The sequence below is a fragment of the Carassius auratus genome, chromosome 19 (genome assembly GCF_003368295.1).
Source record: "Carassius auratus strain Wakin chromosome 19, ASM336829v1, whole genome shotgun sequence".
Classification (NCBI taxonomy): domain Eukaryota; kingdom Metazoa; phylum Chordata; class Actinopteri; order Cypriniformes; family Cyprinidae; genus Carassius; species Carassius auratus.
This window is the reverse complement of record NC_039261.1, coordinates 23,414,421-23,426,344: the sequence shown is the minus strand read 5'-3', so window position 1 is coordinate 23,426,344 and position 11,924 is coordinate 23,414,421.

The following is an 11,924-nucleotide window of genomic DNA, read 5'->3' as shown; positions in this document are numbered from 1 at the left end:
TCCACACATCTTCTCCTGGACATCCTTCAGGTTCTGCTGCGCTCCGCTTCTGGCGCTCACAGATCCACGAGCGCTGAATTATTCATGTGAGAGCACACGGGATCAGGTTCAGACACACACACACCTGCTGAGACGCTGAACTGAGACTCAACAGAAGACAATAGAGTTGAGTAGAGTTCTGCTGAGTGAGGAAACATCACCAGGAAGCTTCTCCAGGAGCTGAACTTTACATCGGAAGAAACGATTCTGAAGAAAAACTGATCATTTTCTGGCAAAAAAAAAAAAAAAAAAGTTTACAGACATTTCCTTCAACCCTAAAACAGTCCAAAATACACTGAAGAAAAAATGAAAGAAGTATATTTTAGGTAAGTGGTTACAAACGATTTATTTAAGCTACATTAAAAAAAAAAAAAACATTTAGAAAGTTAGTCAACGAAATGTGTTTAAAATAAACATTTACCTTAAGATCTAATAAACTTAATGAATCAATCTGTTAAAAATAAATAAATACATAAAAGTCTGCGTTATTAATGCAAGACTTTTCCTATGAACAAACAATATGATGAAAATAATAATAAAAAATGGAGAAAAAAACTGATTATAAACATAATGAGCTTTTTAAATTGACTTGCATTAACACATTATAATATTTACTTATTCCATATCTACATTCAATATTTAACAATAAAAAGTACCAATAAAATTATTCATTTTAAATGCACATTTTAAATTGCGTTTCACAATCTATTTGTCAAAGCATATAACTAGGCATTTGATCACATCGAAGTTATACATTAATTTACATCATATTAGTTCTAAATATCACTCCTAATAAGCTCATATTCACTTTATGCACTGTGTAAATGAATCATATTATACACGTTGATATTTGATGAGACTTTTGTGAAGCTAAATTGTAAACTGACATGATATTCCTGAATGAAAAGTGTTTCAGAAACATTATCCACTCAGAAATAGCTTGTGCATTTCACAGTTAATGATAAAGAGATGGCAAGTAATGCATGAATGAAATAGGCCAGGAGCAGGAGACTGGTCTCAGTAATGAAAGAGACCTGAGGAAATATGATCTGCGCTCCAGTGTTTCAGACATCTGTGAACCAGGAACCACAGTCTGAATAACAGAAGGGACATTTCTCATCAATTATGAGGTCTAATAAGATATAGTTTAATTATCTTTTTTATTCCAGGCTGGAAACAGAATAAAACACAATTAAGCCTAAATTAAGAATCCAGAGGGAAAAGTCAGAATTGAGAGATATAATGAATCTAATAATATTTCAGTATGATATTACAGTTGGCATCAATGAAACTTGATAACAAATAACTGAAATAATAGATGATCAATTCACTTTTCACATTTACAAATCAATAGAAATCACTCACTAGTATTTATTTGATTTACTAGTATTTACAATTTTAAACTTTTCCATTAATCTTTTTATGATCATTTTTAGAAATATGAATATCCACTGTGTATGAAATAAACGTGCCTTGAAAACTGAAATAAAGAAATAATTAAAAATTATTAAAAATGTCCAAAAATAAACAGCAACATCTGTTCAACTAAAATTAACTGAATAAAAATAAAAATAAATATATGAAATAAAATATAATTTAAAATATTAACAAAAACTATTACAGTATATCAATTATACTAAATAACACATATGGTTATAATAGTTATAAAACAAATTAACTATAAAAATATTTTTTTTGTAACTCAAAATAAAATATAAAATATTTTATTTCAGCTAGACTTCTCATTTTCGTTTAGTTTTACTTAATTTATTTAAAACTAAAACCATATTAAAAGTAATAACAACTAAACACACTCACAAACATATAAAGGGGAAAAAATATATTTTATTTATTTTAAAATATAAATATATAATTATTTCAAAATATGAAGAAAAACTATTTCAGTATCTCAAAAATACAATGAATCAGCTCTTGATTGAAATAACTATTATTATTTAGTAAAAGAAACACGTAATCAATATTAAGTTTGATATCTAAATGTTTGTTATGGCTCCAAACTTCCAAACTGATTCTAATGATTCGCGATCCCGCACCGAACTCCCGAACTGTCTCAAATGATTCGGGATCCCGCACCGAACCCCGAACTGTCTCAAATGATTCGCGAACCCGCTCCGAACTCCCGAACTGACTCAAATGATTCGCGAACCCGCTCCGAACTCCCGAACTGACTCAAATGATTCGCGAAAACCAAACTAACTCGAATGATTCGCGAACCCGCTCCGAACTCCCGAACTGACTCAAATGATTCGCGAACCCGCTCCAAACTCCCGAACTGACTCAAATGATTCGCGAACACCAAACTAACTCAAATGATTCGCGAACTCGCTCCGAACTCCCAAACTGATTAAAATATAAATATATAATTATTTCAAAATATAACTATAACTATTGAAATAACTATTATTATATAGTAAAAGAGACATTTACATTTACATTTACATTTACATTTATTCATTTAGCAGAAGCTTTTATCCAAAGCGACTTACAGATGAAGACAGTGGAAGCAATCAAAAACAACAAAAAGAGCAATGATATATAAGTGCTATAACAAGTCTCAGTTAGGTTAACACAGTACACGTAGCATAGGATTTTAACTAATATAATAAATAAAAAGAAAACAGATAGAATAAAAAAATAAAAGAATAGAGCAAGCTAGTTAGAGGTCTTTACACATACACACACATACATATACAATTGCATAATAAATGAAAAGAAAATAGAATACAAAAAGATTAGAAAGGTAGTTAGATTTTTTAAAGAATAGAATTAGAATAGTGAGTGTTAAAGTTAGAGGGTCAAATGTTTGTTACATCATCTTCATCAATAAACCCGATGATTTTATTTTTAATTTCAAAATGGATTATCTGCATAACAATTTGATTTCAGTATTGCATATTTAAATCAAGATATTTTCTGACTGGATGGTTGGATATGAAAAACCGAAAAAGAAGAAAATGATTCCTATTTTTAATCATTTTTAATTTTCAGTTTTATTCTTTCATAGAAACTATCAATGGGACTTCTGTAATTAAAACAAAGACATCCCTCCATAAAAGCAATTCATACATGCACTCTGTGTTGAATTGTATCTGATGTTTTGTTTATTGCGTTTAAAATATTACATTTTTTCAGTAAATCATTATCGAAGGGTTTATCAAAGCTGGGATTGTTGCAGTTGCGCAGTTTTGACCAGCAGGCGTCACCAGAGGAGAGGAGTACTTTTATACTTCATATCTTTTACACGATTTATTTTATTTATTCAATATTTTTATTTATTTTATTTTAATAAAATTCGATTCATTTTATTTTAATTTTATTACTTTAAATATATATATATTAAAAATTTTACACAATTTTTTACTCTTTTTTTTTGGGGGGGGGGGGGGGGGGGTTAAATTTCTATTTTGTTTCATGTATGGGTATGTTTTTTTTACTCCATCTGTTTTTTTGTTTTGTTTTTTTACTGATAAACTTAAATAATCTTAAAATATTTAGTTCCAGGTTACATTTATTAATTGTTAAGGTTGTTTATTATTATAAATAAATATATATTTTTATTTAATTTATATTAATATATTTATACATTATATAATATTTATAACATTTTCTGTTCAGTAAACTTTATTTGGCTCATGGTTCTGTATTTTTAGATGTATTAATTAAATAATTTATACATTTATATATATTATTTTATATAATGTATGTGGGTCAAAGATGAAAATGGGTTTAAGTATTAAAAATAATAAATGCAATACTGCTGTAAACTGTTGTTGTTTTCCCCCAAAATGTTTCTGTTTAACTTAATTGCAATTTTGTTTTTGTTTTTCTGATCAAATAATAAATATCATACATCTCCCCCTGATTTAAGAGACTCAAATAATACACGTCAGAATAAGAATGACCTTTGACCTTTGACATGAATATTGTGTAACACAATAACAATGTAACATTATTTAAACCAAATGTTGACACTGTAGAACATCAAACCTTACATTTAATGTACTTTTCATGGACATAAAATCACTTTTGTCCATTTCTTTTGATGCAGACATTCTTAATGTACATACATGTGTGGGTTAAAATATATATTATAAGGTGTTTTCTCTTCTCTAGTTCTTCTATTCTCCATGTGTTTCTCCTCCTGTTGTTTTATTTAAACATCATTAAAGTAGCTGCAACAGAAGCTCAGTTGTGTGTGTGAGTGTGTGTGTGTGTGTGTGTGTGAGTGTGTGTGTGTGTGTGTGTGTGTGTGTGTTTGTGTGTGTGTGTCCACCTGTGTTCCCGTGTACGAACACTAAAGAAGATGTTTTTTTTTGAGAGCGAACAGTTGACGGCACCCATTGACTTCTATGCTACAGGAAGAAATACTATGGAAGTGAATGGGTACCATCAACCATTTGGTGTTTAAAGCATCATCTTTTTAGCATTCAGCAGAAGACAGAAACTCGTACAAAAAAATATATAATTTTTACATTTTATTTTAAAAAATAAATATGTAAAATAAGCACACACAGTTAAACTTTTATTCCTAACTAGAAATTCCCAAAGCAACCAACTATGTGTCATTGTTGTTAACTAAGACTGAAACTACTAAAAACAGTTTTCTGTAATTGAAATAAAGCTTAAAATTAAATGAAAACAGTACTAAAATTAAAGTAGTAACTTTTTACAAAAAAAGTTGAAAATTGCTAAAATTATTAAAACTGACATAAACATAAAGGCTAAAAAAAAAATTCATAAAACTAATTCCTAAACCTCAAACTGCAACCATGAGGCTAAAAGCTATGCTATGTATCGCTCTGAGTAAGTGCTGTAACAGTTTATAAAGACCTTGATGTTTTTTGGACGCCAGAACCGTGTGTGTGTGTGTGTATGTGTGTGTGTGTGTGTGTGTGTGTGTGTGTGTGTGTGAGTGTGTGAGTGTGTGTGTCCACCTGGGCTGCGTTTCCCAAAAGCATCGTAAGCCTAAATTGATCGTAAAAACGATCGTACGATTGATCTTAATATTACGTTCTGTTTCCCAAAAGCATCGTAGCTTAAGTAGCACTTGAAATTCTTCTTAGATCTACGAGTGCTCTGGAGTAATCGTACATCCCCAAGTGCATCGTAAGAAGACATATTTATGAGGACACCTGCAGGACAACCGGCAGATTACACTTTTATTTAAATTTAACACACTGCTACGCGAGTAATATAATAATATTTTGATTGTACTTTATTGTACACTTTATTGTACTCGTTTTTTGTTTACATGAATTTATAAATGAAATAAATAAAAAGGGGAAAACAAGATAAAAAAACACATCTAAATTAAATGAATGAACAAAAAAAATCATAAAAGAAGTAATGTGGGAAATTTGCTTCAAAGACTGGGCAAAATAGGAATGAATTAAAAAAATTCTGTCATTGACTTGCTGACGTGCACGAAAACCAGCCATGTATTGGGCATTTCTTCGTTGGCCATGTGGTCCCATGCCATCTTCGTCCTCCACATCCTCCTCCTCCTCCTCCACCTCTTCATCTTCCTCCCTGTTAAGTAAGGGCACTCTCATCTGCACTGCAATGTTGTGCAGCATAGCTGTTACTATTATTACTGCACAGCACTTTTGTGGAGCAAACAAAAGACCACCGCTGGACTGGTGAATTGCCCGAAAGCGCATCTTCCACCTCCCTTTTGTGCCTTCCACAATACTACGTGCAACACGGTGTGCCTCGTTGAAATTTGTCTCCCTGTTATTCATAGGATTAGCTACAGGCGTGAAGAGATATGGCCTCAGTGGGTAACCACTGTCCCCAAGCAGCCTCCACTGTCCCTGTAAGTTTTGTGCCTCCTGACCAACAGATGAATTGGTGAACATGAAGGAGTCGTGTGTGCTTCCGGGCCACCTTGCCACAATGTCTGTAATCAAACCCTTATGGTCACAGATCACCTGGCAGTTGATAGCTGCATAGCCTTTGCGGCATATATATACATGGCCATCCACAGATGGTGTAAGGATAGGGATCAAGGTACCATCGATCACTCCAATGACCTGTGGGATGTGATGATGTGTTAAAAAATACTGTTGTATTTCTGTGATGTCCTGTCTTGATGCTGGAAATTTAATGTGTTCCACAGCAAGTGGAAGTAATGCATTGGTGACCACTTGAACAGCTCTTGAAACTGATGCCTTACTTAATCCAAGCCCATCACCAAGTACCTGGAGAAAACTGCCTGTTGCATAAAATCTCAAGGCTGATAAGAGTTGGATTTCAGGGGACAAGGCAAAATTTCTCCTGGTGGCACGCACGCATCAGCTGAGGTCCAATGCTATTTAGCAATTGGGCTATTTGTCCTCTTGGCAGACGGTACCGCCTTATTATAGCCATGTCATCAAGGATATCCAAGGGGGTTTGATGCTGTCTGATGAAGGCATTTAAAGTCACCAGTCTACTTCGTGGTTGTCTCTGTCTTTGTCTTTCTCTGACCCTCAATTGAAGAAAACGCTGTAGTGCAGCCATGATTTCCTCTGCAAGTCTAGTGAGGTGTAAACTCTATACTAATCCTAGCTTAATTGAAGAAACCATGTGAAGGTCATCAGGCTGTGATAATGTTCACATATCCCACTGCCTATCATCAATTTCAGTAATGACATTAGGCCCTACCTTGAAGAAAGTGAAGGTGTGGCATGCTTAGAAACTGTATAGATTACATATTATATTCCTTTAATCTATCCTCTGTTCATAATGATGAAAAGTTGTGCTTATTATAAAAACGTATACATAGAACAGTACTGGTAAAAAAAAAATTTTTGTCTATACCTGTAGAAATGTATTGGCTAGATGAAGTACTGTATATATATTTGTGTTATCTGTCACGCCAAATATATAGACTTTATATTAATAATATTGAAACTTGAATGCTTATGTCTGAAAATAATCATCAACCATTAGCCATTTACTTCATAAACCTTTGGAAGAACTCATAACAATTATTATATTATTTCATATGGTCTTAGGCCTCGTGTGCACGGTTCAACAAACACATGGACATCAAAAACACTGCATATAGCTTTATTAATAAAAAACATTGCATAGTTTTATTAATTTGGGTTATTCAGTTCCCCACAACCTACAAAATACATTGTACAGTGAGATGAGTCATAACTACATATAGAAAACATTTCACATTGCACAAATTACTGAAACAATAAATCACATTACCTTAGTCTTCTGGCAAGATAATTGGCACAGAAATTGAGGGCCTTGCAAAACTCATCTCCTCTAGTGCAAGCCTCCTCTCTTCTAAGGCCAGTTTGGCCTTCTTGAGCTCAATGAGCTGCTGTTGGAAGTTGTTGTCTCTCTCATTGGCTTCTTGAAGGCATTGCCTAATGTCTTTCAAGACATCTAGTTTCTCTCTCTCCAGCTGCACTAGGTCCTGACTACAGCTACAGACATTCTCAAACTGCTGAGTTGTTGTGGCTGCAGTCTGGACCACTGAAGATGGAGGCTGTGGCCTGGGAAGGTTTTTTGGAGGACTAGGAGATGGTAGGTGCTCGGAGATGGCAGATGAAACTGATGGTTCCTCTGAGCATGAAGGACCTGACTCAGGTTCAGGCTCAGGCTCAGGTTGAGTTATCCCTACTCCTCCATGGATGTCAATACCACCACTAATTCCATCTGAAGCACTTGTGCCAAGTATTGACAATGCCTTTTCTTCCTCGGCTGTAAGAAGGGGGGACTCATTGGTCCCACCACCTGTTTTTTTAATTGCAGTCCTCTGCAGTGCCCTCTTCCTTTTTGCCAGGATTGCAAAATCCTGCCACTCCTTGCGGACCTCCTTCCCTGACCTTTGAACATCCCTGGTTGCAGTTAGTTTGGTAGCAATGTCCTCCCAGATGTTTTGTTTTCCTTTATTAGTATGGTGTCCTTTAAATCTGGTAAAAATCACATCTTTGTTTTTCTCTATTTCCTCTAAGAGGACATTAATTTCATCCTTTTGAAAGGTATCTTTTCTTGTTTTTTTTTTTGTTCAGCGTCAGTGTCTCCGCCTGTATGTAGATGCTTTATATAGACTTGATTGTCTTGATTGGTAATCCAAAACAGATGACAATTATTAGGTTAAACGTTCAGAATACGATTCCATATAAGGTTAAATTTCAGCACTTCTCGAATGGACAGCGACTCGTAAGTAGCACGTAGAGCGCGTTCTCGCGCGTTCATGTTAAGTGCATTTTTGGGAAACGCTCGTGGAATTGCTGCGAGCATTCGTAAGTTTGCACGTAGAAAACGCTCTTAAGAGCTAAGATACACCGTTATCCCGTGTTTGGCCCCTGGGATGATCTGAATCCTCTCAAAGTCCCTCCCCAGGATAATGACGTCACAGTCAGAGTAGTACGCCTGTTTCACGAGCCCCGGACAAAACAACACACACAGTCTGACACTGATAATCACAGAGACTCTTACATATCATCTGAATCTAATGTTTTGCTACATTTTTATTTATTTTTTTTAAATCGAGGAATCAGAGTTTTAAATGTTTTCATTTACGGTTAATAATCTCTGCTGTTGCTTTTACACTCACAGTCACAAACAGCTCGAATCATCTGCACTTTTTGAGTCAAATATTTTGGCAAAATTTTTAGCATTTTTATTTTATATTATTTCTTAACATATCAGACAATATCTGCCTTCATTTTGAATGCATCTTGTTTATTCTCTCTTATAAACTTTTTGTTGCTCTTTTTGTTGTGTTGTTTTTTATCCTCATTTGTAAGTCGCTTTGGATAAAAGCATCTGCTAAATGAATAAATGTAAATGTAAACTTATCAAATTATGGCTTCGTTTCCTTACATGAATATCGAAATATTCAACTCAAATAAACACTTGTATGATGCAGTATTAGAATTTGAATTTAATTTAGGGTCCTGAAATACCCCGAACACTGCACAGAGGTTAAGATGACCATTGCTACAAAAATAAAATAAAAATTGAAACTCATCCTATTTTGTTTTAATTTTCCTTTACTAAATTATACAGTTACTGATGCTATGGACTGTGGGATTACTAACAGGCTATTAACACAAATCTGTCTCCTAAACCTAATTTCTCTTTTTTAAAAGTTGATCTAGACAAGTACATGATAGAATCAAATGTTTCGCAAATCCGCCACCCGTGAGTGAGTTTGCAAAACATTTGATTCAGATCGGGACTCCGTTTCGCGAATCACTCCCACCCAGCAATAACTCGTTGAAAAGACATCAAAAAGACGCCATTGGCAGACGTCATTAAAATGTCCAGCTTAATTCTAAAGCCTTACATTTAATTTCAAGAATAAATTAATTATTAGGCTACGTAAAAATTTAATTATAGGCCTATTATTAGCCTATTAATAATTACTCTCAAAATAGTACAACTGACAAAAAAGTAACAACAAAAAACATTTAATAATACGGATATAGGCCATAACAACAACAACGAAAAAAAAAAAAAAAAAAAAAAAATATATATATATATATATATATTGAATATATATCTATTTATTTTTATCACCTTTGTCTGTTCATTATCATAATAAAAAACAGTAACTTTAAACACAAACACACACTGCTCAGTGTTTATGTAGTAAAATCTGTACCATTAAGCGTTATCACCTTACTTCCCTGATGTAAAACATTTTCTTTTATGTGGATATTGGAAGCGAGTGAAGTACGGAAACAATATTTACAGAAAAATTTGATTTTGTGTTGAATGAGAGACCCAACTTTAGTTTGAGTTTCGTTCTAGCCTGAAATTATCATTCGTTTTGGCTCGTGAATTTATATCTTTTCATTGTATTTTCTAAATACTGTTACATTTAAAGGATTTGTTGTGGAGCGAGGGGAAATTAAATAGCCTAACTAGGTTTACATTGTTTATTATTATTATTATTATTTATCATATATTTATTTCACCCTCTAACCTTAGCATTCACTATTCTAAATCTACTTTATTAAAAAAAAAAAAAAAAATAGATCGGGACTCCTAAGCGCGTTTCGCAAATCATTTGACATCAGGACTTCTCAGTGAGTTTGCAAAATATTTGATAGATCGGGACTCCGAATCGCGTTTTGCGAATTATTTGAGATCAAGACGTCGGAGTGAGTTTGCAAAACATTTGATAGATCGGGACTCCGAAGCGCATTTCGCGAATCATTTGAGATCACTTCGGAGTGAGTTTGCAAAAGATTTGATTCAGATCGGGACTCCGAAGCACGTTTCGCGAATCACTCCCACCCAGCAATAACTCCTTGAAAAAACAACAACAACGGAAAAAAAAAAAGAAAGAAAAGAAATATATATATATAGTCATGGGAGGAGCACAAGACAGACGCAGTGGGCGTGGCTTCAGGCCTCGGAGAGGCTTTTATTAACACAAATCAAATAAAACAAGGGATAAAAGTGGCCAAAGGGGAAAGGTGTCCAAAATAAACAGGGAATCTGGTGTCCTCGTCGTGCTGCAGGGTTCGTGTGGGTTGGGCAGTGTTCATCGAGGAAGGGTCCAGGTAAGGGGCGGAGTCCGGTGGCCGCACGCGCTCCCCTCTTCGGTCCGGGGCGCGAGGGGCGGCGGCTTCCTCTAGCGGCCGCATCACTCTCGTTGGCCGCGGCGCTGGCAGGGGATGGACGGCCCGGCATCCTGGCCCGTCGGCCGTGTAAACGGGTGCGGTTCTCTTCCGGATAGCGGGTCCGGCAGCTCACGTCTCTTGTGGCGCGGAAGTCCCTCAACGCACCCTTCCTGGACCCACGAGGACACCAGTGTGCATGCACAGGGAAGAGACCGGTCTCCCGAGGAGAGGCGCGTTGGGCTTTTAAACAGCGGCGGTGATGAGGCTCCTTTCCCTTCAGGTGTGCCCCATCACACGCCGCCAGCCCTGACTCGTCCAGCGCCCCTCCTCTCACACACCCACTCCAGTCGGGAGCCTGGTGAAGGGCGGCGATTTAGGACGGGGTGCCGGTGACAATCAGGGAGGAGGCAGCTGACTCGTCACAATATATATTTAATATATATCTATTTATTTTTATCACCTTTGTCTGTTCATTATCATAATAAAAGACAGTAACTTTAAACACAAACACACACTGCTCAGTGTTTATGTAGTAAAATCTGTACCGTTAAGCGTTATCACCTTACTGCCCTGATGTAAAACATTTTCTTTTATGTGGATATTGGAAGCGAGTGAAGTACGTAAATAATATTTACAGAAAATTTAGATTTTGTGTCGAATGAGAGACCCAACTTTAGTTTGAGTTTCGTTCTAGCCTAAAATGATCATTCGTTTTGGCTTGTGAATTTATATCTTTTAATTATATTTTTTAAATACTGTTAAATTTAAAGGATTTGTTGTGGAACGAGGGGAACTTAAATAGCCTATGTTTACATTGTTTATTATTATTATTTATCATATATTAATTTGACCCTCTAACCTTAGCATTCACTATTCTAAATCTACTCTTTAAAAAAAAAAAAAAAAACTAGATCGGGACTCTGAAGCACGTTTCGCAAATCATTTGAGATCAGGACTTCTGAGTGAGTTTGCAAAAGATTTGATTCAGATCGGGACTCCGAAGCGCCTTTCGCGAATTATTTGGGATCAGGAATGTGGAGTGAGTTTGCAAAACATTTGATTCAGATCGGGACTCCATTTCGCGAATCACTCTCACCCAGCAATAACTCGTTGAAAACACATCAAAAAGACGCCATTGGCAGACGTCGTTAAAATGTCCATCTTAATTCTAAAGCCTTACATTTAATTTCAAGAATAAATTAATTATTAGGCTACGTAAAAATTTAATTAAAGGCCTATTATTAGCCTATTAATAATTACTCTCAAAATAGTACAACTGAC